Source organism: Lagenorhynchus albirostris, chromosome 17 (genome assembly GCF_949774975.1).
Source record: "Lagenorhynchus albirostris chromosome 17, mLagAlb1.1, whole genome shotgun sequence".
In the NCBI taxonomy this organism is placed as follows: Eukaryota; Metazoa; Chordata; class Mammalia; order Artiodactyla; family Delphinidae; genus Lagenorhynchus; species Lagenorhynchus albirostris.
The window spans coordinates 74,277,906-74,303,863 of NC_083111.1; the positions used below are offsets into that span (position 1 = coordinate 74,277,906).

A 25,958-nucleotide genomic window follows, 5' to 3' on the forward strand; every position below is an offset into this window, starting at 1 on the left:
TCATCTTTTCAGCTTCCTGAGATGGATACTACCTTGTCCATCCTCTCTTCTGCTGTGTCTAATCTGTTTAAATTATATACTATATTCATTTCAGTTGTATTTTTCAGTTCTAGAATTTCCATCTGAGTAATTTTTAAAAATAAGTTCTAGTTTTCAGGTGAAAATCTGCACCTTGTCATCTATCTTCCTCCAATGATCCATCAGAGTTATTCAGTTATTTAAAGACCGTCTCACCCTCATGACGTTTGGAGGAGATGTGGGTCTATTTCTGTTGTCGATTTTCTCTCCTTATCTCTCTTTGGTCATTTGGCTGTCTCCTGGCGACGGTAGATACCGCATGTGCTGGAAGTGTAGCAGTTGAGGATAAGGCTGTCCTTATTCAGGGAGGAATTTGTTTGCTCCTGGAGCTAGGTAGAGCACGGGCACATTACCTTGTTCCAATTGGTGACCAGGATGATTGGGGCCGCACTTTGTCTTCGTGATGACTAGTTATTTCTGGCTTGCCCTTACTTACAGGGCATAGCCCTTCTTAAAGGAAAGCTAGGAGGCCTACCAAGAGACCTCTTCCTTGCACATTCTCACTTCCAATTCCTGCCTCCCCTACACTGTGAGATTGTCAAAGGCTCAGTCTAGCTTCTCAACCTCTCAGCTTCCAGCTTGTTTCCTTAGGCTCTGGTCCCATGCCACTGAAATTCCGGCAAATGCCTTGAAAGGAAAAAGAGGTGAGGAATAGTGACTCTCTGCCTGTGGTTTCTGTTGCCCTAGGTTCTTGGCCCCTTAATTTTAGCTGACTTGGTAGTCCCGCACTACACTTTCATTTCATTTCTTTACTGTTATTTTTTATGTCCAGCCTCGTGGGACTGCTCGACACTGAGCTGCTTCTCTCCGTCTGTCCTCTCCCACGAGCCAGTGCATCCCTTGGGCAGGCAGGCGGCAGGAAGCATCAGGCTCACCCCCGCCCATTTCTCTCCTTCCAGGGGTCTTCGTCCCTCAAGTCCTGGCTGCCTGGTTGTTCTCTAAAACCTTCGAAGAGCTGAATTTCTATCTTACTCAGCTCTCACAGTCCTTGGTTGGATAAGTGGTCTGACACAAGCTTCAGCCACAGCCCGACGTGGAAGGCATGGAATCTTTTCTCTGCCACTCTGCGTGCCTGGCGTGGCGCCCTGCACATGATGAGGGCTTGGTGAATCCGGAGAAGGGGGAAGGGGCAGAGAGTCCCCAGAGGTGCCAGGGCAAAGCTCCTTGCACCAGCTGAGTGAGCGGACCGTGGGAGGGAAGGAAACAAACCAACAAGCAGAGGGCTGCAGGTGCAGCCTCTCATCTGCCACCACTTCCCTGTCCCAGAAGAGGCCCAGCCCCATCTGCTTTCACTCTGCTTCCTCACACAGCAGCTTTGGGACACACAGCGAGGTGACTGGCTGCCTCAACCATCCTGAGAACGTGAGGAGCAGTGGTGGGGAATTAGCATCTGTGAACCTGCTGATCACGGAAAACTGGATCCCACCACGTCCCGGCCTTTGGGGTCCTGGCTGGCTTTACGTGAAGGCACAGGGTGGCATGAAATCAGAACTGACTGGTGAAGGGCCCCCAAACCTTCCATCAGAGAAGAACAGCTCTGGGGGAGTGGCCAAGATGGTGGAGTAGGAAGCCCTTAAGTCCACCTCCTCCCATGGGCCGCATAAAATTACAACAGAATAACTATTGATGAGAAAGACCAGAATCTAGCAGAAAAGATCTTCTACAACTAAAGACATAAAGAAGGAACCGCAATGAGATGGATAGGTGGGGCAGACTTACGTTATATTCAGGACCTCAGGTAGGCAACCCACAAACGGGAGGGTTATTACAGCTGCAGAGATCCTCCCCAAGGAGTGAGAGGTCTGAGACCACACTGGTCTCCCCAGCCTGGGGGGTCCTGAAACAGGAAGACGAGCCCTCAAAACGTCTGGCTTCGAAGGCCAGCAGGGCTTGCTTTGGGGAGAGCCAGAGGACTGTAGAAAACAGAGCCTCCGCTCTCGAAGGGCACATACAAAACCTCATACCCTCCGGGACCCAGGGCGGAAGCAGTGACTTGAAAGGAGCCTGGGTCAGACCCTGATGCTGATCTCGGAGAGGCTCCCAGAGAGGCAGGAGGCAACTGGAGCTCACCCTGGGGACACAGACACTAGAGACAGCCTTTTGGGGAAGCTCGTCCTACCACGAGGATGCTGGTGCCGGCAGCACCATTTGGAATCCTCTCTATAGCTTATCAGCACCAGGACCCAGCCCTGCTCAACAGTCTTTGGGCACCAGCACTGGGATGCCTCCGGCCAAACAACTAACGGGGCAAGGTCACAGCCCCACCCACCAGCAGGCCAACACACTAACTCTGAGACCCCCAGGGCCCTGCAGCCGGAGACCCTGAAACTCAGCTCTGCACATCAGCAGACTGACACTAGCCCCAGGGGGCCTTGGCCCCAGCCCAGCCCACCAGCAGGCCAACACCAGACCCAGGAACCTTCCTCCCACCCACTACCGAGCCCCAGCCCTACTCACCAGTAGGCAGGCCAACACCAGCTCCAAGACACTTAGGACACCTCAGCTAGCTGCCCTGGGATCCAGCCCCACTTACCAGCTGGCTGACACCAGCTTTGGGACACCCTGGACCCTGCAGCTAGCCATGTCAGGATCTGACCCTGGCCACAGCAGGATAACACTAGATCCAGGAACCTCGGACCTGCAACCACTCACCCTGGAACCCAGCTCCATCTACCAGTGGGCCAGCACTAGCCCTGGGGCCCCCTAGGGACCCACGGCCAGGGGCCTCATTACCCAACCACTCCCACCAGTGGCTGGTATACTCCATACGGTGCAGGGCCTGGCAACCCCCAGACTGGGGGCCAGCCACACCTACCAGGCCACCCATAGTAGTCAGCCTGCCACAACAGAGAGTCCCACACAGCCCACATAGGGGGCACTCCTAGAACATACAGCTCCGGTGATGAGAGAGGAGTGTGCTGCTAGGACCCATAGGATGTCTCCTACATATGGCCCCTTTGCCAAGGTCAGGAAAAAACAACCAACCTACCAAATAGATAGAAATAAAATTAGCACATTAGGCAAAATGAGGCAGCAGAGGAATATATTCCAAACAAAGGAACAAGACAAAACCCCAGAAGAAGAACTAAGTGAAGCAGAGATAAACAATCTACCTGAGAAAAAGTTCTGGGTAATGATCATAAAGATGGTCAAAGAACTTGAGAGAAGATTGGATATACAAAGTAAGCCTTTAGAAGTTTTTTAACAAAGAGATAGAAAATATAAAGAAGAACCAAACAGAGATGAAGATACAATAACTGATTAAAAGAAAAATACTAGAAGGAATTAACTGCAGATTAGATTATACAGAGGAAAGGATCAGCGCGCTGGAAGATGGAGTTGTGGAAATCACTGAAGCTGAACAGGAATAATAACAAATATATATGCTGCCTACAAGAGACTCACTTCAGATCTAAAGGCACACACACTGAAAGTGAGGGGATGAAAGAAGGTACTCCATGCAAGTGGAAATGAAAAGAAAGCCAGGTTTGCAATACTTATATCAGACAAACTAATCTTTAAAATAAAGAATGTAACAAGAGACAAAGAAGGACATTACATAATGATCAATGAATCAATCCAAGAAGAAAATATATCAATTGTAAATATATATGCACCCACATAGGCACACCTAAATACACAAAACAAATCTTAACAAAAATAAAGGAAGAAATTGTAATTGTAATAGAAATCTAATCAATAAAATCAGAAATGAAAAAGGAGAAGTTACAACCAACACAACAAAAATACAAAGGATCGTAAGAGATTACTATGAATAATTATACACCAATAAAATAGACAACCTAGAAGAAATGGATAAATTCTTAGAAATGTTCCATCTCCCAAGACTAAATCAGGAATAAATATAAAATATGAAGAGACCAATGGCCAGTAATGAAATTGAATCAGTAAGAAAACAAACAAACAAACAAAAACCTCCCAACAATCAAAAATCCAGGATCAGATTGCTTCACAGATAAACTCTACCAAACATTCTGAAAAGAGTTAACACCCTTCCTTCTCAAACTATACCAAAATATTGCAGAGGAAGGAACACTTCTGAGCCCATTCTATGAGGCCAGCATGATACCAAAACCAGACAAAGATATCACACACAAAAATATTACAGGCCAAATATCACTGATGAACATAGATGTAAAAATCCTTGGGACTTCCCTGGTGGGCCAGTGGTTAAGAATCCGCCTGCCAATGCAGGGGACACGGGTTCAAGCATTGGTCTGGGAAGATCCCACATGCTGCGAAGCAACTAAGCCCGTGTGCCACGACTACCGAGCCTGCGCTCTAGAGCCCGTGAGCCACAACTACTGAAGCCCACGCGCCACAACTACTGAAGCCCACGTGCCTAGAGCCCAAGCTCTGCAACAAGAGAAGCCACTGCAATGAGGAGCCTGCGCACCGCAACAAAGAGTAGCCCCCGCTCACTGCAACTAGAGAAAGCCTGCACACAGCAACAAAGACCCAACACAGCCGAAAATAAATAAACAAATTAATTTTAAAATCCTCAACAAAATATTAGTAAACAATTCAACAATACATTAAAAGAACATATACCATGATCAAGCGGGATTTCTCCCAAAAATGGAAGGATAGTTCAATATCCACAAATCAATCAATATAATATATGACGTTAGCAAACTGAAGAGTACAAATCACATGATCGTCTCAATAGATGCAGAAAAAGCTTTTGACAAAATTCAACATCCATTTATGACAAAGACTCTCCACAATGTGGGTACAGAGAGAACATATCTCAACATAATAAACACCATATATGACAAACCCACAGCTAACACCATACTCAGTGGTGAAAAGATAAAAGCATTTCCTCTAAGATCAGGAAAAATACAAGGATGCCCACTCTCACCAGCTTTATTCAACATAGTACTGGAGTTCTTAGCCACAGCACTCAGACAAGAAAAAGAAAAAAAAAATAATAAAAGGAATAAACATTCCTTTATTAGGAAGGAAGAAGTAAAACTCACTGTTTGCAGAGGACATGATACTATACATAGAAAATTCTAAAGACACCTCCAGAAACCTAAATCAATTCATAATGAACTCAGTAAAGTTGCAGGATACAAAATTAATATACAGAAATCTGTTCCACATCCATACACTAACAGCAAACTATCAGAAATAGAAATTAAGAAAACAATCTCACTTACAATTACTTCAAAAAGAATAAAATACCTACGTATAAATCTAACTAAGGAGGTAAAAGACCTATAATTGAAATTATCAACGAAACAAAAAGGCTGCCTACTGAATGAGAGAAGATATTTACAAATGATATAGCTGATAAGGGATTAATATCCAAAACATACAAAGAACTCATACAACTCAACATCAAAAACATATAACCCAATTAAAAAATGGGCAGAAGACCTGAATATATGTTCTTCCAACAACGACATACAGATGGCTGACAGGCACATGAAAAGATGCCTAACATCACTAGTCATCAGGCAAATGCACATCAAAACCACAATGATATCACCTCATGCTTGTCAGAAAAGCTATTATCAAAAAAGTACCACAGGGCTTCCTTGGGGCACAGTGGTTGGGAATCCAGTTGCCAATGCAGGGGACACGGGTTCGAGCCCTGGTCCAGGAGGACCCCACATGCCGCGGAGCAACCAAGCCCATGCACCACAACTAATGAGCCTGTGCTCTAGAGCCCGTGTGCCACAACTACTGAGCCCACACGCCACAACTACTGAAGCCTGCGCACCTAGAGCCCGTGCTCCGCAACAAGACAAGCCACTGCAGTAAGAAGCCCACGCACTGCAACAAGTGAGTAGCCCCGCTCACCGCAACTAGAGAAAGCCCACGCAGGAACGAAGACCCAACGCATCCAAAAATAAATAACTAAAGTAAATACATTTTTAGAAAAAGTATCACAAATAACAAGTGTGGGTGAGGATGTGGAGAAAAGGGAACCACTGTGCACTGTCAGTGAGAATGTAAATTGGTGCAGTCACTATCGAAAATAATATGGAGATTCCTAAAAAAATTTAAAATAGAACTACCGTACGATCCAGCAATTCCACTTCTGGGTATTTATCCAAAGAAAACAAAAACATTAATTACAAAATATATACGCAGCCCTATGTTCACTGCAGCATAATTTACAACAGCCAAGATACAGAAGCGATCTGAGTGCCCATCAACAGATGAGTGGATAAGGAAGATGTGCATAAATAACTCTGCCATAAAGCAGATTTGCAATAGCATGGATGGACATGGAGGGTATCATGCTTCGTGAAGCTAGAAAGAGAAAGACAAACACTGTATGGTATCGATTACATGGGGAATCTAAAAAACAACAAATGAACAAACATAAAACAGAAATAGTCACAGACACAGAGAGCAAACAGGTGGTTGCCAGAGGGTAGGGGAGTGAGGGAAGAAAAGAAAGAAGAAGGGAAAGAAATAGGGAAAGCAGATTAAGAGGTATAAACTTCCAGTTGCAAAATAAATGAGTCAGGGGAGAGAAAACATACAGTGTGGGGAATATACAGTGTGGGGAATATACAGTGTGGGGAATACAGTCAGTAACTTTGTAATATCTTTGTACGGTGACATATCACAACTAGAATTATTATGGCGATCCCTTTGAAATGTATAGAAATATGGAATCACCATGTTGTGTACCAGGAACTAACTTAGTGTTGTAGGTCAATTATAGTTCAAAACGAACAAACAAACTCACAGAAAAAGAGATCAGATTTGTGGGCTTCCCTGGTGGCGCAGTGGTTGAGAGTCCGCCTGCCGATGCAGGGGACACGGGTTCGTGCCCCGGTCCGGGAAGATTCCACATGCCACGGAGCGGCTGGGCCCGTGAGCCATGGCCGCTGAGCCTGCGCGTCCGGAGCCTGTGCTCCACAACGGGAGAGGCCACAACGGTGAGAGGCCCGCGTACCGCAAAAAAAAAAAAGAGATCAGAGTTGTGGTTACCAGTTCCCACTCCTCCCACTCTCTCTGGTAGGAGGAGCGTGAACAGGATGTAGGCGGTCAAAAGGTACAAACTTCCGGTTATAAGATAAAGACGTGCTAGGGATGTGATGTACTACACAATAAAGACAATGAACACTGTTGTGTGTTACATAGGAAAGTTGTGAAGAGAGCAAACCCTAAGCGTTTTCACCACAAGAAACATTTTTTCCTACTTCTTTTATTTTGTACCTATACAAGATGTTGGATGTTCACTAAACCTACTGTGCTCATCATTTCATGATGTATGTTAAGTCTAATCATTATGCTGTACACCTTAAACAGTGCTGTATGTCAATTATATCTCAATAAAACTGGAAGAAAAAATCTCCAAAGAGCTCCAAATGACCAATAAAACATAAACTAAAAAAAGAAGAACCATCTTTCCTGCACTGTTCTGCAGCCCCTGGTCACTGGACACTAGGAATCCATCTGTTCTGGTTCTGTGCCAGTGGGTCATGGCCAATGGTTGTTGGAATAAAAGATGGCCCAGACATACCTGGGTTCAAATCCCAACTCTTCCCATTCCCAGTTTTGTTCTCATGGGCAAAGCACTGCCTCTCTCTAATACTCGGTTTCTGAATCCACAAGGTGGGACTAATGATGCCCAAATGGAGGGTTGCTGTAGGATAAAAATTATTTGCACAAAAGTGACCAGCCTTGTTTCGGGACACAGAGAGGATACATTATAAATGTCAGTTCTCTTCCCTCCCTAAGTTTCAGGCTCCTCATTTGTAAAAAGTCCAACAGAGTCCCTGGCTTGCCCTACAGACAGGGTTACATAAAAGACCAAACAAAATCAGGCATGAAAGAACCAACCGGGGGAATTATGAAAATTATGATTCTGACTCGCTTCATTAGTTGCTTCCATTCCTCAAGGGACGGGACAACCAGTACTTCATTGCTCTCTGCTCTACCTCTGAGAACCTGCAGTGAAGGGGGTCCCAAAGCAGTCAATGGGCTAGAGCCATAAGGGGTATCTGTAATTCACCTGGCCCAGATTCTCTCTTCAAAGGGTTAATTCTCAGCGCATCAACCCGTGTGCCTGTGAGGGCTTCTGGGGCATCCTGATTCCTTCTGTTTGCAGGGTCCCCCTGCTGGTTAGTGTCTATGGGACTGGGGATTCTTTCCTCCCTCTGTGCTCTCGGCCCTGTGCCGCAGGGGCTGGATGTCTAAAAACTCTATTTCCCAGCTTCCGCTGACCAGAGGGCTCTGGATGCAGTTGAGAATCGGCCAATAAGAGAAGGATAAATACTGCAGGTTGTCCTCCCTCCCGCAGGGGCGGAGGCTGCTGTGTGGCCTGAGCATTGGACCCAGGCCCTCTGCCTCCCTCTACCCCCTAGTCTGCAGGGCAGCCTCCGATTCTGTGCTGGCTTCCTGGCCTCTGGGCTCCAGCCTGCAGCATCAGGACCAATATGCCCCCCATCACCTTTCCAACAACTTTATAAGCGCCAGATCCCCTGAACCAAATCCTTTTGCATGAAGCCTCTGCCTCAGTGAAGCGTCATCCATCACATGGGGATAAGGTAGTGTCCAGCTCACAGGGTGGGGCCGAGAAAGACTCGAGTCAGTGCAGGTAAAGCTCATAGGTCTGTGCATGGCACACAGCGACTGCTCCCCGAACATTAGGTTTGATTACTGGCGTTCCTCCTGCGGTTTCCTGCGGGGAACGCCAGCTGACACTCCCACCTGCCCCCTCTCATTTCTGCCCCACTTCATTTAACAGCTGTGGAGGCTGAGCTCAGAAAGGGCAAGTGACTCATCCAATGACACACAGCAAAGTCCAGAGCTCAGAGGGGAACCAGGCTCCCAACTCCAAGATGGGCGTGGCCCCTTATAAGGAACCGGCTGTATTCACGCAGCTGCCCTAGCGTGGCTGTTTCTACACCTCCCAGGGCAGGAGCTCAGAGGGCGTCATGGGCCCAGATGGAGCCATCAGGGGTTGAGGTGGAGAGGTCAGAGGTCAGGAGTTAGTCTAGCTGCTGCAGCCAGGGGTGGGACGCTGCCGGGAAATCCTAAAAGCACCGAGCCCTTTGCGGTGTAACCCAGGGGCATTACAGGCGCTGCCTGAGCTTCGAGTGCCTAATGTAGAAAATGGGGTTAAGAACCATCCCTGCCTCTGAGGGGGCCGCACGGGGCACGAATTAATCTATTATCAGGGGCCACCTTCCATTCATGGAGCGTCTCTCCTTGCAGACCCTGTTTCAACCACGGTACTGGACAGTCACACGGCACTGGTACCAGCTCCATTCTTTCAGAGGTGGGAACAGAGGCCCACAGCTGTCAATCGACTTGCCCAAGGAGCCGGGATTCTGGGCAAGGGAAAGCCCAGCGGGTGGTGGCCCAGCCCTGAGCCCTGCGACATCTGAGCTGAGAGAGAGGGCCAGTGACCATCTGCACTCCATGGTGGCAGCCCGAGCACTGACCAGGGTTTGCGTGCGGCCAGTTCAGGGCCTGGCAGGCAGCGGATGTGAACCCTCCCTTCCCGGTTTTGTTTTCTCCCTGGTCAGCTCCTCCAGCCCATCCCCACCCTCTGAGTCACACACGAAATTGGCAGCCAGGCCCCCCCCACCCCCAGCCCGTCCTGGGCCAGCTCCTGTGCCGTCTCCTGGCCCCGCTCAGGAAGGACCAGCCTTGGCTGCAGTCAGACCCAGGTCCCTCCAGAAAACGTCATCCAACAGAAGCCCGGCCTGGTGTGGTGAGGCCTGGGAGATGGCCCCAGCCAGAGAGAGGCAAACAGGCCGTGACACAAAGTAACACAGAAGTCCTGCCTGACTTTCCAGCCCCCCGGCTTGCCCTACAGATTTCACACACTTAAGGCCAAGACATCAGCTCTTGCCTAGTCTCCGGCCTGCAGGTCTGCCATCCAGATTTTGACTTTGCGAGCCCCACCCACAAAGCATGAGCCGATTCCTAAAAATTCATCTCTGCATATACACATACAGCTATTGTACTACATGTCCTACATGTCTCCCATGGAGAACCAAATGACACGGCCTCCTTCAGGGCGATGGGGGATAGAGCGTGGGATGAGCCGGCGGGCATCCCGAGAAAGCGGTAGTGGCCGGAGGACTGCAGGATGGGCCGGTAACTAGGCAGAGAGCAAGGGTCCCCAGGCAAAGGAACCTGCAGGTGCAAAGGCCTGTCAGGAGAGCAGGTGAGGCCGAAGGAACTGAAAGAGAGGTCAAGTCAAGCGGAAACCCAGAGAGGAAGATGCAGGCTGGGGCTGGGGGCGGGCAGGCGAAGTCTGGCGGCCCCTAAGGGCTGAAGCCACATCCCAGGCACCATGGGAAGCCCCTGCAGAGTTTGAAGCCGTGGGGTCTCCTGATCAGGCTCAGGGAGGTCAAGACTTGCCTAAGTCACACCAGTTGGAGGAAAACCAGGAGTGACAGCTCAGCACCTCCTGCAGTGCCACCCCTTGTCCCTGCCCTGCCTGCCAGGGAGGGCCGAATGTGTGCAGCCAGGCCTTCCGGGGTCTCGGGAGGTGAGCCGGGCACCCTGACTTCCCTTCCAGATGGTCCCTCCACCTCTCGCACCCTGCTCTGTGCCCAAGGGCTGCACGCACGGGTTCCCATGCTGGCGGGCTCCCTGGGGGCTTCGGGCCATGGGGACGCAGAAAGGAGACTGGAGGGAGAAAGGGGGCTGAGGGCAGGTGCTTAGGGCCCTGGCCCCCTCCCTGGGGGGCAGCCAGGACCTGGTGGCCTCTGGCTCCTGTCAAGCGGCCCTCTCCACGCAATGGCTCTGTTTGGGGGTCTCTGTCCTTGTCCTCTTGCCTCTTCAGCCCCGAGGTTAGAAACACCCCAATGTTTTCACTCCCAGGGACCACACTGTCCTGGTGTTTCCCTATCCCAGACCACGCCCTTGAGAACCACCCTGGCATTAACCTGCCCTCGGTGGCCCACTCTGAGTTCCCCATCTGCATCCTGCAAGCAGTACCACCTGGAGGTTTGGCCCACAGGGAGCCCTGCCTCCCCACCACTCCTCTCCCCAGAGAAACAAGCTGCTCTGAGAACAGCCCTGGCAGCTCAGAGGATGTGCAGGAAGAGCTGGTGCAGGCCAGCTGGATCCCCCTGTGCCCCGGCTCCCCTCCCTCCTCCTGCGCTTTCTGGAATCCTCCCAACCATGCTGCTCCCAACGCTGCCTGGGACTCACCCATCGGGAGGCCTGCTTGTCCTCCTCATGCCATGGAGTCTGGGGCAGGGAGAGAACTGGGGGCAGGGAGGCTCCCTGTGGGCACCACTCAAGTTCCAGGCTCACCACATTCCAGTTCCCACTAGGGGGCGTGCTAACAAGCCCCGCCTCCAGGCTCCCTGGGGACACCCACCAGCCACCTCCCAACACTGCCTCCCACTGGATCGCAGGGGAATCACAGGGCAAGGCCCCTTTAGCTCTTGGCCGCTCTGGGCAGTGACTGGAGCTTGAACCCCACCCACTCCTGAGCCCCGCTCTGTGAGCATTTCACCTGCTCTCTCCCACTTGCCAACTCTCTGACTTCTGCTGGACTTAAATATCCAGATATCAGAGAGAATCCTCATTGTTTTTCCTGCAGACTAAGGCCCCTAGAACATCTCTAACCAGGTCTGGTGGCCACTGGTAGTGTCTCCTTATTGATTAGGCAGCTGCCCCCGTCTCCCCATTTATCCATGCAATCCGCCCATCTGGCAGTCTCAGCATCTGACTCTTTATGTGCCGGACATCTGGCAAGGCACCCAGAGGATCTCCAGGGAAGGTACCCTTCAAGGCTATGTAGCTTCCTAGGGACCAGCCAGGATGGGAACGAGACAGTTGCAGGTCGTGTGGGGAAGGTAGTGTTATCTTACAGAGAGGGAGCTGGGGTCACACGACTACCGAGGGCTGGGGTGGATTCCCAGGCCTGCTCTTCAGTGCCAGCCTGCCTGGCTTCTCACCTGGGCACGCGAGGACCCCGTAACACCTCACTGAGCACACCGGCCACGCCTCTCCTCACCGCTAGATGGTGAAGCCAGCCTGGGCTGCTCCAGGATCATGCGCACGGCAGCTCGTACATAAAACTCTCTGCTCGTGAGGGACCAGCGTTTCCAAGGAGGGAATGCCAAGGGCCCCAGGGATGTGGGAGTGGTGTGTTGGTGATAACCGAAGGGAGAAGGGAGACAACCTCTGTGGAGGAGGTGGCCATGGAGCCTGGCTTTGAACACAGGGGGCCTCTGGCACTGATGGAGGAGAACGGAGAGGGTGGGGTAAACCAGGCAGCTCCCAAAAAGTGCACGGTGGAGGCAGCGGTGATGGGGGCAATTGGCACAGTTATGGAAAACAGGGTGCTCTTAGGGGTGACTTTGGAGGGCAGGGGCCTGGTCATGGAAGCCTTAAGAAACATGGACTTTGGGATGAAGGAAATGGGGAGCCAATGATGCTTTGTGAGCAGCAGACAGCAGTGACACAATTAGCATATGGAGTCTGGACTGGAGAGGGTGCACACAGCGCCCCCTAGAGTCTGGAGAGCAGCCCTGCCTCCGTCTCGGCACCTTGGGAAGCCTGTTTGGGAGGGCTGTCTCCCCACTCCTGCACTAACTTGACCATTTGCCCATTTCCCCCACACCCAAGAAGTGCGGCAGGCTGGGAGAACCCTCCCCAGGGCTTGCAAATCCTCCTCCCCTCACCCTAGTACCTCTTGCCTGCTGCTTTGCTGGGGAGCGCTGGAGGAAAAAGCAGAGGTTCCCGGAAGCACAAGCAGTGCTTCAGAGAAGGTGCTTTGGAGAAGCGCTCCCGAGAAACATGATTAACCAGGATTAGGGTCATATGAGAAGGAGCTGGATAAATTTTCCTATTGTGAGCTGCACAAAAGGAATTTAAATCCACAAATCTTCTTATGTGTGTAGACTGAAGGGTGCTCAATTCGGAGTCCAAAGACATCCGCACAACATCCAAAGCGTGTAACGTGGTCAGGAATTTAAGGAGTTGCCCTGTATAGGCAGCACATCAGGAAGACATTGGTCCCCAGAAGAAAGAGGGGTTTCCCTGATTTGGGTGGCACAAAAGTCATGACAAAGGAAAGCCGATTGGGAACTCTGAATCCCCACCCCAGGCCCCGCCTCCGGGGTTGGCCCCTGACTCCAAAGAGCTTTGCAGAAGTGAATGGCTGGAGTCCTGACTGGTCTTAAAGAGATAACTTCCTCCCAGGCCCCCTAACTTCATGGGGAGATTTGCACTCTAATGATTAACAAGGGGCTTCCAGAAGGCTCCTGAAGGGGCTGGGGGTCGATCTCTGGTGATGCCCAGAACGGGGATTCGGAGTGCCTGATAAACCCAGCAGCCAAAGTGGCGAGGAGCCCGGCACCTCCCGCCCCCCGTGTTCTGGGATGGGCGGGGACCCCAGACAAGCACGTGTCTGACACAAACCATCCCCGGAAAACAAGGGTGAGAGGGGTATCATAGTATCCAGTGGGGCCGCTGGGATAAAACTACCCTAGCCCAGCGGACCTCCCTGGCGGTCCGGTGGTTACGACTTTGCCTCCAATGCAGGGGGTGCGGGTTCGATCCCTGGTCGGGGAGCTAAGATCCCACATGCCCCGTGGGCAAAACCACATAAAACAGAAACAATATTGTAACAAATTCAATAAAGACTTTAAAAATGGTCCACATCAAAAAAAAAAAACTTAAAAAAACCCAAAAACTGCCCGGGCCCAGCTTCCCTCCCCATCCCCCAGCCGAGCCCCACTCGGGAGGAAAGGAAGGGCAGCTCAGCCCATTCAACACCACAGCACTCGGGGCCCAAGCCACCTGCATGGGGCTCCCTCCCGAGCCCGGGACTTGGGAAAGGAGGGAGACCTTGCCCCCTTGACAAGGGATGATGCGGCAGTCCAGTGGGAGGACCGAGAGTAAGGGTGCCTGGGGCAGGTGCGCGAGGATGGTGTCATGGGGGCCAGGGAGTTTCCAGGGCAGCTGAGACCAGGAAGCCCGGGAAAGCCTAGGGCAGGAAGTTTGAGAGAACACGGGCCAGGCTGGGGCAGCAGGATCCCAGCGAGCAGGGCAAGAGCAGAGGCCAGGGATGACCTGGCACACGGCGGGAGGATGTGGCAGATGTCCCCAGAGCCCAGCGTAGCTAAGGGGGGCAGGAGGTCTCGGAGCCACAGAAGAGAGGGAGATGCCCGGCTTGCTATCTCTCCGTCTGCACCCACAGCTGGAGAGTCTTGAAGAAATCTGTGCTACTGTGTGTCGGGGACCTGTCCCTAACATCGACAACTGTGCGCCCGGCACAGAGCTGGGCGCTTCTCCCAGGGCATAAGGGGGTGATGCTGCCTCTGTCACAGCCAACGCTGAGGGCACTTGTGCAAGGGCACATGGCCAGGGATGGGCGTGAGATTCAACCCAGAGTCAAAGCTGCACTGCAGCCACTGTGCCTACTGGGAGGCCCTGACCTGTTAGGGACTCTGGATGTTAGGGACTCTGGGCAACACCCAGATGACCCTCTCCCGCTGCTGGAGCTCCGGGCCCTCGGTCTCCCTTCTCACATCTGTAACTAACGAATATTATCTAGTAAGTGCTCATAAGTGCTCATCATCTAAGCATTTATTTGACCAAAGGGGCTCAGGCAGGTTAAAGGACCTGCTCACGGTCACCCATCGGGGCAAGCAGTGGATGGAGACACGACTCAGGACAGCGTCCGTTTCCTGTGGGGGGAGTGGAAAGAGGACGGGGGCTGCAGTTCCAAAGCCTGATTAGCTGTGTGACCTTGGACGAGCCACCTGACCGCACTGAGCCATACCCAGCCCTTGTGTGCAAAACTGAAACAGTAAAGACCCATGCCTTAGGAGTCCTAAAGGAAAGGAATGAGACAAGGACAAGCTTTGGCCTCCATACAGGCCAGTAGCCGATCTGATCCGTCCTCTGTATTAATCCGATTAAGAGCAGACGTATCCTGTGCCCTGACTTTGGGCTGAGTGCAGCTCTTAGAGCTGGTCTAAGAGCTTTATTCCTGCGAACTTGTTGAATCTATTAATACACCCATTTTACAGATGAAAAAATGGAGGCTCAGGGAGGTTAAGCCATTTGGCCCAGGGCTGTACATTTTGTAGAATGACACTAAAAGGTGATCCAAGCCATCTGGACCCAAGTGCCTGAGCTCTGCACCAAAGTGCCTTGCAGCCTGACCTGCTTCCACAGCTGGAGTCCTGGCTGGAGCCCATCACCTCCCCTGCGGGCGCATCCCTGCCAACTAGACCCCACTCAGGACTATTCCCACCCCCGCCACTCCCCGCAAAGTACTCACAGCCACTACTTAACCTCTATGCAATGGAAGAGGCAAGTCAAGCAGGAGAGAGGGAAAGAGCGAGCTACGCTGACCCCCAGATGGCGAATGCCCCCCTTGTGGTCAGGTGTGCCCCAGGGACGGAGCTGTTCTGCCCCAGCTCCCGAGGGCTGCGGGCAGGAGACTTCAGGGTTTGTCCCCTGCTGCCCATCAAAGGGCCTCCAACTTGGGGAACACAGCACTTTCAAAATCTCTCGTTCTGCCTAATTTGCTTTAAAACACACAGGCGTCCTTTCATCTTCTCCTAAAATGCCTGTGGTGAGAGGCGGGCTTTGAAGAGGCTGGCTGCTCTCCTGGGGTCTCAGAGGCTGGCCAGGATGGCAAGTCCAGGCATGTCTCAGGGTCTAGCGGAGCACCTGACACCAGTCAGGGTCTCCACCTGAGAGTCCCAGAGCTTCTATCTTGCCAGCTAGGTGACCTCGCCCAGCCACGGGGCGGCATCCCGGGTTGACACAGGGACCGCTGGAGTTTGAGGGAGGGACATGGGGGTAACTACAGCTCTCTCCAGATGTACAGCACGGGGTGGGAGTGAGGGACGATGAAATCAAATTCATATTTTATGGCAACTCAAGAAAAATTTAAACACAAAAGTTTTCTCTGCCCATTTGGACCTCCTCCTTCCCTTTAGTGTGTGCTGTGCATGCGCATCCAGACCTCCTTGGAAGATAACATTCCTCCTTAATCTCATAAAGGGCCACAATTCCTTAGGAGATAACCTTTCCTCTTAATCTGGTAAGGGGTCACGATGACCCATGACCCGTTACTTGCTCTGGACGTGTAGACCTGGATTGTGTAAACTGCCCATAATACGTCATTTGATGTCCAACCCTTTGTCTCAAAAACTTGTATACCTGTGCTCTGATCTTTAACGGGAGGAACAGTCCTCAGAGCTTTCTAAAAGACTGTCTCCTGGGTTATAATCGTCAGGTTAGCTCGAATAAGATTTTCCATTTCTTTCTTAGATGGACTATTGATTCGTTTTTTTCATCCATAAGAACATGATCTGAAGAGGGGCTGCCCCAGCTCTTTTCTCTGGCTCTATTCTTTTGCCCTCTGGGAACCTGACCCTTTTCACCTTCACATCCTTCCCTCTCCCAGTGAATGACCAACATCTTTATCAAGGAAGATACTGGCAGGTGAATTCTACATGGGTGTCTGCGTGTGTGCTGTGAACTAGAGCTGCACATCAAATAGTTTCAATCTCAGTTAAAAAAAGGAATCATCTAAAACCTAGAAGACTGAATTATTAGAATGAGTTTGCATCCTCATATTAATGCAAATAATAAGTACATGGTCTTCAGATTCAACTTACATTCACGAGGCCTCCACAATATGCCCAGATGCCAATTTCCTTCCTATTTTATCAGTAGATAAGCAGGCTTAGAGATAAGTGCCTTCTGACAAGTCATGACCTGCAATTGGTCCCAAGAACGTTCACTCCCTTTTGTTTCCTGAGCTCTGCCTCTGAAAGCACTAGACTGAGCTAAAATCATCCCTAAAATTTAGAAGAATTCACCCTGAGCTCAGGCTCCAGGCATGAAAGGAGTGGGGTCTCTCCCACCTCATACCAGTCTCTCTTCTCTGACCCAGGACTCGCCGGTCTTCTGCCAGCATCCCTGAAACACTAACAAGCTAGCTTATTAGCTTGTTAGTGGAATAAAATCAAACCCCAGACCGTACACCCATGCTTTTCTACTTTCCATATCTTAAAGCATTCTGTTATCAACCAAACGTCCTTGGTGATGGAGTGAGTGGCCTTCTGTCTCCTGTCGCCTCCCAGCAGGTGAATTTCATGTCTCCAGCATCATCTTCCCCCGAATTTCCCTGGTTCCCTCTCTTCCCCTTTTCCCCAGAATTCATATGAGACTGGGATGTATTGGATGGAACAGACCAGAAGAAAATTTGATTTGATTAAAGCAAAGAGAGACATTAGCTTTAGTTAGTAAACATAGAACGTTTCGCCAATGAATTTGGGGCAGACGTTGTGGAAAACAGAAAACGTAGAGAAGTGAAAGTTTCTGAACATTTATATTTTTGTGACCTTGAGAGCGAGCTCAGTCATGGAGCCTCTAGAGTTTGACCAAATGTAGAAAACGGTCAGGTTGAGCCTGAACTGCCCTTGAGAGCACAGACTGTGTCTTATTTAGTTCTGTCTCTGGTGCTGGGCCCTTGGCCCTGGCCCCTTATGGGGGCCTGTTAATGGGCAGATGGACAGGTGGATAGCCCAATGATGCTGATGGGCTTGCTGGTCGACCACCAGGCTCCCTGCTCCTTGGGGAGGAAGCAGGGAGGGTTGAGCCTCACGGTACATGAGCTTTTTGCCCCTTTCTCATGGGAAACTTTCAAGGAACTCATGGTAACCAGGCAGAACTGCTTTCTGATTATTATTTTTCCAGTTGAATGAGATTAAGTTCACAGAAGACTTAATAAGTCCTTCTGGGCCCTGAGGAAAGATACATATTCCTTTGCTCCCGGAAATGAGTTTCTGGCTCTGCAGACCCAGGTCTCAGATCAGGGAGAGGTGAGGACTATTTGAAGCCCTTTACACGAATGCCTGAGGCAGGACGGCCAAGGCCGTGCCCCCTTCATTGGGCCCCTCCCTGCCAAGAGCCCCATGTCAACAGAATTGAAGGGAAGCTGCCGAAACTCTCCATCCCTGGGCCTGACTACTGCCTGCTTTGAGGCAAAGGCTCGTGGCATTTCAGGATCGCAGAGGGTCACGGGAGGCATCACACATTTCTGCTTTTTTTTTTTTTTTTCCAGGTGCAGAAACTAAGGCTCCGGGGTGGGGGGGAGAGGATGTGACTTGTCCAAAGTTGTAAATGAGAACGTGGTGGCAGCAAGATTCGAAGCTGGGGTCCCTCACCCCCAAAGTATGTCCCTTCTGGCCCACCTGGCCCATGAGCTGCTCCAGCAAGAGCTAGACAACATCAGCACCAACACAGATACAGAGCAGACGGAGCCCAGGATGGGACAGGCCCGCCCGAGATCACAGCCTGCTAACGGCCACGCCCCCGTCCCCACCCCAGGCTCTGTGGGCTGGAGCCCCCTCTCCTGCGCTCAGCTTGAGGTCAGCAGTGCAGCTCCAACCTACTTTCTTGCTCTGTTTCTGTGATTTTGGAATACAGATTCCTGCCACAGATTGCTGCCCTGCTTGGAAGCATGGGCCTGAAATGGTACATTACAGTGCACGGAAAACCCACAGTCTTGGTTTAAACACACATTTTGAGAATAAATGCAAAGCAAGAATGTGAAACCATTTCAAATGTCACCCAAGAGTGAACTGTGCAAAGAGGATGAAGAAATGAGACAAGCAGTTTCCTGTTAGAGATATACCTTCTCTCTGTCCCATTCAATTCTGTTTGATTTTTCTTGCTACACAACTGCTACTCCCTGCCACACCCCTAGACACTTGGAGGTGACAGATGGAGGGAACAATGGAGATGATTAGGAACTGTGTTGCTGGAAGGTGGGGAGGCAAGCACATAGAGAATCAGAATCCAAGGGTGCAAAGGTACAATAAGCACATGCCCTGCCCCAGGGCCTTTGCACGTGCCCCTCCCTCTACCTAGAACATGTTCTCAAGGTGGAACCCACAGGGCTTGCTCCTTCACTGCATTCATTCTTCTGCCCAGCTGCCCTCCTAGGAGAGGCCTTCCCTGATCACCCCAAGACAGTCTCGCTGTCACTATCCCTTTGCTTAGCTGCATTTTCCTTCATAGGCTTAATCAGAAAAATGACACTCCATTGTATACTGAATTCCTTCTTTGTCTGTCTCCTCCCCACCAGGAGGGCAGGAACTTCACCTGTGTCCCTCACTGCTGTGTTCCCCCCTGCTGAGAACAGCGTTAGGGTCTCAACAAATATGTGTGGACTGACAGCAGAGTGAAAAGTGCTCCAAGCTCAGGGAGCAGAGGTTCATTCTGGTGTGGGCACAGTGAAAATGAGGGAACTTGGTCATTTCCGGGCCTCAGTGTTCTCATATGGTGAATAGGATGATTCCAATGACAACCTCAACCAGCCTGGCCCATGAACGGCCGGCCACAGTACCCTGCTCAGAGCAGGTGCCCTCTGAACTCTGGACCTTGTGTCTTGAGGTTTCCTCTCCTAGCTGAGCTCTGCTTGTCCCCGCCCGAGCAGATCAGCCATCCTCAGGGAGAGGAAGTCAGGGCCCAGCCTACAGATTTCCTTTGGCTTCTGCAAAAACAGCAAAACCAAAAATACTACAAAACCACACTGTGTATCTGCACAGAGCTCAGAGCCGTGGCCAGCACGTGTGAGTCCTGCCTGCTGGGCTCCTCTGTGGCAGGAACAGAACGCAGAGCACACAGCTCATGAGCAGGCGCCTAGCCCCGCTGTGGGGTCCACGGGTCTGGTTCCCAAGATCCTGGAGCCTCCGTCTGACCTCCCTGGAACAGTAGGATGGCCTCTGTCGGCCACGGGAGGCTCATTCCTGAACCCACATGTGCATCTGGCTCTGGGTTTGTCCTGACCAGGGTATGCATGGAGGATAGGGTGGTTTTTATCAAATGCCACCCCCTTCTCAGTCCTCTGCCCCCATGGCTCTTCCCGTCAACAAGGAATCTGCATGAGCATCATCAAAGGCTCACCGATGCCCCAGCTGGGAAACCACGGCCAAGGGTCAGCCTTGGCTGCCCTTGGTCCATAACCCACTGTACAGATGGGCAAACTGAGGCCCCGTGAAGAGGAGGGCCTTGGCAAAGTCCACACAGTGTGATGTGGCAGAACCAGACCTAGAACCAGCTTTCCGGACTCCTGGACAAGGACAATGGCCGTTAGATTGTGGTTTTCATATCTTCTTTAAACTGAATCTCACCCAGGCAACAAGTAGCTACTGAAACTCAGTTTTTCCAGTTGATCCAAGGGTGGGGACTCCTGGCCCAGCTGCTGGGCCGCCTCACCACCCCTAAGGGGGTTTTAAAACCAAAGCCCTTCACAGACCACACCCACTGTCCACTCTAGTAGCCTGTGAATGACACACTCACTTCCACCCCGACTCCAGGGTTTTCTTTGAGGACTTTGGAGACCAAATCAGGTAGTTTATTTGTGGTCATGTTACTAAATGGGGCTTGTTCATTCTCAAAGGTTTTTCAAAACTGAGTTCTAGGAAATCTTCTGAAAAGGAAGAGAGAAGGTTTCAAGGATGAGAAAGAGGAGATGGAAGAAAGGGGATGTGAGAAGCAGCAGGACGAGGAGAAAGTGGATATGGTCGGAGCCACAGTGAGGATGCAGGAGAGAGGCTGGTGGGTGCCTATCTGCATGTGGGGTGGAGGTGCTGGGGGCCTCCAGGCTGGACCCACCTCCACGCCTGCCCTGCCTTCCTTCCCACCACCAAGTCAAGGGTCCCGCTTTTGGAATCACAAAGAAAGACCCATTCATCTCCAAAATAGTCTATAGATACAGTTTGTGCATAGAGTATCTGCTCTTTATAACGGGGTTATAACGCATTTCTTATTTGCACGTGTTGGCTACTTGCTGATGCATTTGAATGTGGCAAAAAGGGGAAACGCTTAGTTAACCAAGACTTTTCTATGATTAGACACACATCCCTATCCCTGAACATTGCACGACCGCGTGAGATTAGAAAGGACTGCCTTCTAATCACCCTGTAGGTACGGAGAGCCTACTGTGCTCTCGATGCTGTAGAAGGCATCAGAAGAAATATGACAATAACCAAGTCACAGGCCTCCCACGCTTGGGTGGAGGAGGACGGTCATTTCAGCATGGTTTAAGGCACAGAAAACAAGGCGATTAAGAGTACAGATTCTGGCGTCAAAGAGAACTGGGTTCAAATCCCAGCTCTGCAACTTACCGGCTGTGTGACCTCTGGGGAGTTCCTTAACCTCTCTGAGCCTCAGTTTTTGCATCTGAAAAATAGAAGAAAATACTCAGTCTTAAGGAGAGGGAGTGAAGATCTAACGAGAGTGCCTGCCTTCTACTCAGCTCACACACAGAGTAAATACTGACTGCTGATGAGAAGAGGCATGCCGCGGTGTGCGGAGGAAACAGCGGTCACCTACAGAGCCCTGCAGGGAGTCAGGGGACCTGAATGTGCAGGCTTTCTGCTCCAAACTGTAAATGAAATCTCCGTGCCGCCTGATCACCATGACCGCTTCCTGCTCTAGACAGAAGACAGAGGAGGGCGTATTCCGATCCTGAGACCACTGTGTGCCCCACACTGAGCTAAGATTCTTCACGTGTGGTTTAACCTCCCAGCCTCCGATAGGACAGAGGAGGAAACTGGGGCCCATCAGGTGGAGCCCAGTGGGGTCAGAGACGGGCTGGAAACCTGTCTGTCGGGTCGAAGTCCTTCTCTACCCAGAGGACAGAGGGCAGACAGGAGCAGGTGGCACCTGCAAGTGAACTCGTGGCAAGTCCCAGATCACATGTGGGGTGGGAGGGGGTCTGACTCGGAAATATTCTAACTGGCAGCCAACAGCTGCGCGTTTTGCATTTGCGAAGGGAGAGAGAACTTGAATCTGAGAATTAGGAGGTGTCATTGCTATTTTAGCACTTTTCCCTAAACGTGGAGTAGGGGAAGGGCCCTCCGTAAACAACAAGGACGACATGCTATGGTATTATTATTATTAATAAGCCTGCGGGCTTGCAGCTGCTTCAGCCACATGCTGTCTTAGCTCTTGTCCCCTGAGAGGCGTGCAAAATGCTCCTGCCCCTGGGGGTGGCGATGAAAACGACTTTCTGAATGGTCAAGACCTCCGGGTCCTCTTTCTCTCCCCCTCATCTGAGCACACCCGCGACCGTGGACCTGAGCTGGCTGACCTCTGCCCGTCAATAATGGATGACCTGTGGACATTAGTATCACATAGCACCCGCCCCGGCCAGCAGGAGGGAGCCGCTGCCCAGGATGTGCCCAACCTGCCTCTGACTCTCCATGGAAACAACAGGAAAGGAGGATTTTTTTAAGTTTTTTATTGAAGTATATCTGATTTACAGTGTTGTGTTAGTTTCAGGTGTACAGCACAGTGATTCAGTGATATATACATATTCTTTTTCAGCTTCTTTTCCCTTATAGATTATTACAAAATACTGAGTATAGTCCCCTGTGCTATACAGTAGGTCCTTGTTGGATATCTATTTTATATATATTAGTGCATATATGTTAATCCCAAACTCCTAATTTATCCCTCCCCCCTTCCCTTTTGGTAACCATAAGTTTGCTTTCTAGGTCTGTGGGTCTATTTCTGTTTTGCAAATAAGTTCATTTGTATCTTTTTTTTTCTAGATTCCACATGTAAGCGATATCATACGATATTTGTCTTTCCCTTTCTGACTTACTTCACTTAGTGTGATGATAATCTCTAAGTCCATCCATGTTGCTGCAAATGGCATTATTTTATTCTTTTTCATGGCTGAGTAATACTCCACTGTGTGTGTGTGTGTGTGTGTGTGTGTGTGTGTGTGTGTGTGTGTATAAAAATAACATGTAAAAATAACATCTTCTTTATCCATTCACCTGTCGATGGACATTTAGGTTGCTTCCGTGTCTTGTATTGTCAATAGAGCTGCTATGAACTTGGGGGTGCATGTATCTTTTCAAATATTACAATTTTCTCTGGATATACATCCAGAAAGGAGGAATTTTTAAAAATCATCAAATAGTTTAATTAAAAGTAATTACTTTCCAGAACAAGCAGCACGTATTGCTTGTACCCCTTCTCCCACCACATGCAGGGAGCTACAGGAGACACGGTCCATAATTAACGTCAGGTGAGCCTCGAGGCCATACATGCAGTGGCAAGGGGCACGGGCTGTGAAGCCACACTGCCAGCTCTGTCACTGCTGGCTGTGCCTCCTTCAGTGAGTCACTTACCCTCAGTTTCCTCATCTGTAAACTAGGAACATTGAGACTGTCTACCTCCTAGGGTTGCTGAGAAGATTAAGAAGGTCAATGTATATACAGTGACAAGGAGAAAGTGCTCTCTAAGGGCCAAACTACCATCATCATCACCATGATGTCATCATCACCATATCATCATCATAGTTATATCATCATCATTACTGTCATCATCACCATCATCATCACCATCATCATCACCATCATCACATATCATCATCATCATCATCATCATCACCATCATCATCATCATCATCATCATCACCATCATCATCATCATCATTATCATCATCACCATCATCATGTCATCATCACCATCATCATCATCATCATCACCATCATCATCATCCCATATCATCATCATCATCATCACCATCATCATCATCCCATATCATCATCATCATCATCTCATCATCATCATCACCATCATCATCATCACCATCATCATCACCATCATCATCATCATCATCATCACCATTATCATCATCATCATCTCATCATCATCATCACCATCATCATCATCCCATATCATCATCATCACCATCATCATCATCATCATCACATATCATCATTATCATCATCTCATCATCATCATGTCATCATCACCATCATCATCACCATCATCATCATCATCATCTCATCATCATCATCATCTCATCATCATCATCGTCTGCTCTTGGCCAGATACTGCACATCACATGAGAAGTGTCACTGCTCCCATTTCCCAGATGAGGAAACTGAGCCTGAGATAAGATAGCACACACTGAATTATTCATCATGCCAATAATTAATTAGCAATGAGCTGGGAGGAGGCCCAGAACTTTCACATGGTACTCTCTTCTCCATGACACTGCTGGCCTGAGCACATCAGGCAGAGAGCTTGGAAAGGCCGGCTGTCCCCATGTCCTTTAACCTTTTCATCCCCAGGCAATAGCGCCATCTGCTAAATAAACATCCTCGGACACGGTCCTTCCTAAGCAAGGCCAGAAGTGGGAAAGGTAACATGAATGAGGGAAGAGAAATGAACACAGGGTTTTTGAGTGTCGCCATGGAACCCCAAGAAGTCATTCCAAGCTCGTGGTTCTGTGTCAGAAACTTCCCCGGACCCAAAGCAGTGAGAATAAGTTCTCCTGATGCCCGTCCATGCCCAGCCCTGTCACATTATGGTGCTTTGCTGGTGGGGGGCAGTATCTGTGGGAGGGAGTTTAGAGAATTATGGCCACCTTGGAGTTTATAACAACATCGTCGTAAAAAAGGATCTCTCTGAGTCTACCCTGGCTCTGAACATTGCCTAACTACCTTGGTATAAGCACAAAGGCCACGAGAAATCTGCTGAGATTTTGCTGACAAACCCACTCTGTCTAATGTGAGGGATCCTGGTTGGCCTGAGACCATCACTTGTCCACACGGCAGGCTCACAGTACAGCCAGGAGCACAGCCCAGGGCCTCCTAACCCTGGGTGGCTCCTGTCAGCTGCCTCAGGCTTCACGGTAGGATCCCCAAAATATATTTTCTGAGCACCTGGTGTGTGCCAGGAATTGGAACAGAGGCCAAGGATTTAAAGATAAATGGAATGAGAGATATCTACATAGGGGAATACCCCAAACGTGGGACAAACTACCACCAAGTACTCCCAGCAGCCTTGCACCTATTCAGTGCTCCCAAGCCAGACGCCCTAAGTGCCTGGCCCATCACATTCACAACAGCCCTACAGAATAAGGCACTGAGTGGTCTCTCCCCACCAAATACATATGCTAAAGCCCTAACCTCCAATGTGACTGAATTTGGAGACAGGGCCTTTAGAGAGGGAATTAAGGTTAAGTGAGGTCATAAAGGTGGGACCCTAAGCTGACAGGACTGGTGTCCTTATAAGACGTGCACACACAGAAGGAAGGCTGTGTGAGAACACCATGAGAAGGTGGCCAGAAAGAGAGGCCTCGCCAGAAACCAACCCTGGCAGCACCTTGATCTTGGACTCTGAGCCTCCAAAACTGTGCAAAAAAAATACATTTCTTTCCTCTAAGCCACCCGGTTTGTGACACTCTGTCACGGCAGCCCTTGGAGGCTAATCCAGGGCTATAACTGTCATCCCCATTTTGCAGATGAGGAAGTTGAGGCACAAGGAGGTGACGGACCATACTGAAGGCCACACAACTACTAAGAGGTAGAGTCAGACCCACACATCTGGCTGCAGAGCCCAGTGGTTTACGGCCAATTGTATTATGCAAACATCATTCCCCTCTCTTTGCCCCTATCCCTCACCGTGGGGGACTCTAACTCCCTGCTCCACCGACGCTGGGTTTGGCCATGTCCCTTGCTTTGGCCAATAGAGTGTGAGCAGACGTGCTCTGTGTGCCACCTCTAAGCAGAAGGTTTAAATTTGATTGTGTGGCTCGCTCCGTTCTGGCGTGAGCACAGCGTGTCCTAGACGGTGACCACCTTCAGCCCGGGCCTCTGACCGAGAGAACTCAAGGAACACGGCTGAGCCGCAGTCACCCTGCCGTTGTGATGTGAACAGGAAATAAGCATGTGTTGTACGGCACTGAGATTCGGGGACTCTTTGTTAGGCAGCACCATACACGGTTCCTTTTGCAATTATCCAGACTCCTTCCAAAAAACATTCCATTCGGAAGGACTGAGTAGGTGGTCTGGAGACTTCCAACCCAGGCTCTGCCATTCACCAGCTTTGTGGCTTTGGATAAGCCA

The 25,958-nt window shown here is 50.3% G+C and overlaps 1 protein-coding gene across 4 annotated transcripts in view; it reads right to left on the bottom strand.

Moving 5' to 3' along the window:
* The window catches only part of ST3GAL1 (ST3 beta-galactoside alpha-2,3-sialyltransferase 1), an 88,327-nt gene that overhangs the window by 21,612 nt on the left and 40,757 nt on the right, over positions 1-25,958 (bottom strand). For all 4 annotated transcript variants that reach the window (XR_009536571.1, XM_060128577.1, XM_060128579.1 and 1 more), the window contains exon 2: positions 21,210-21,264. The gene's annotated coding sequence lies outside the window, so the exon portion shown is untranslated. The remainder of the gene's footprint in view (positions 1-21,209; positions 21,265-25,958) is intronic.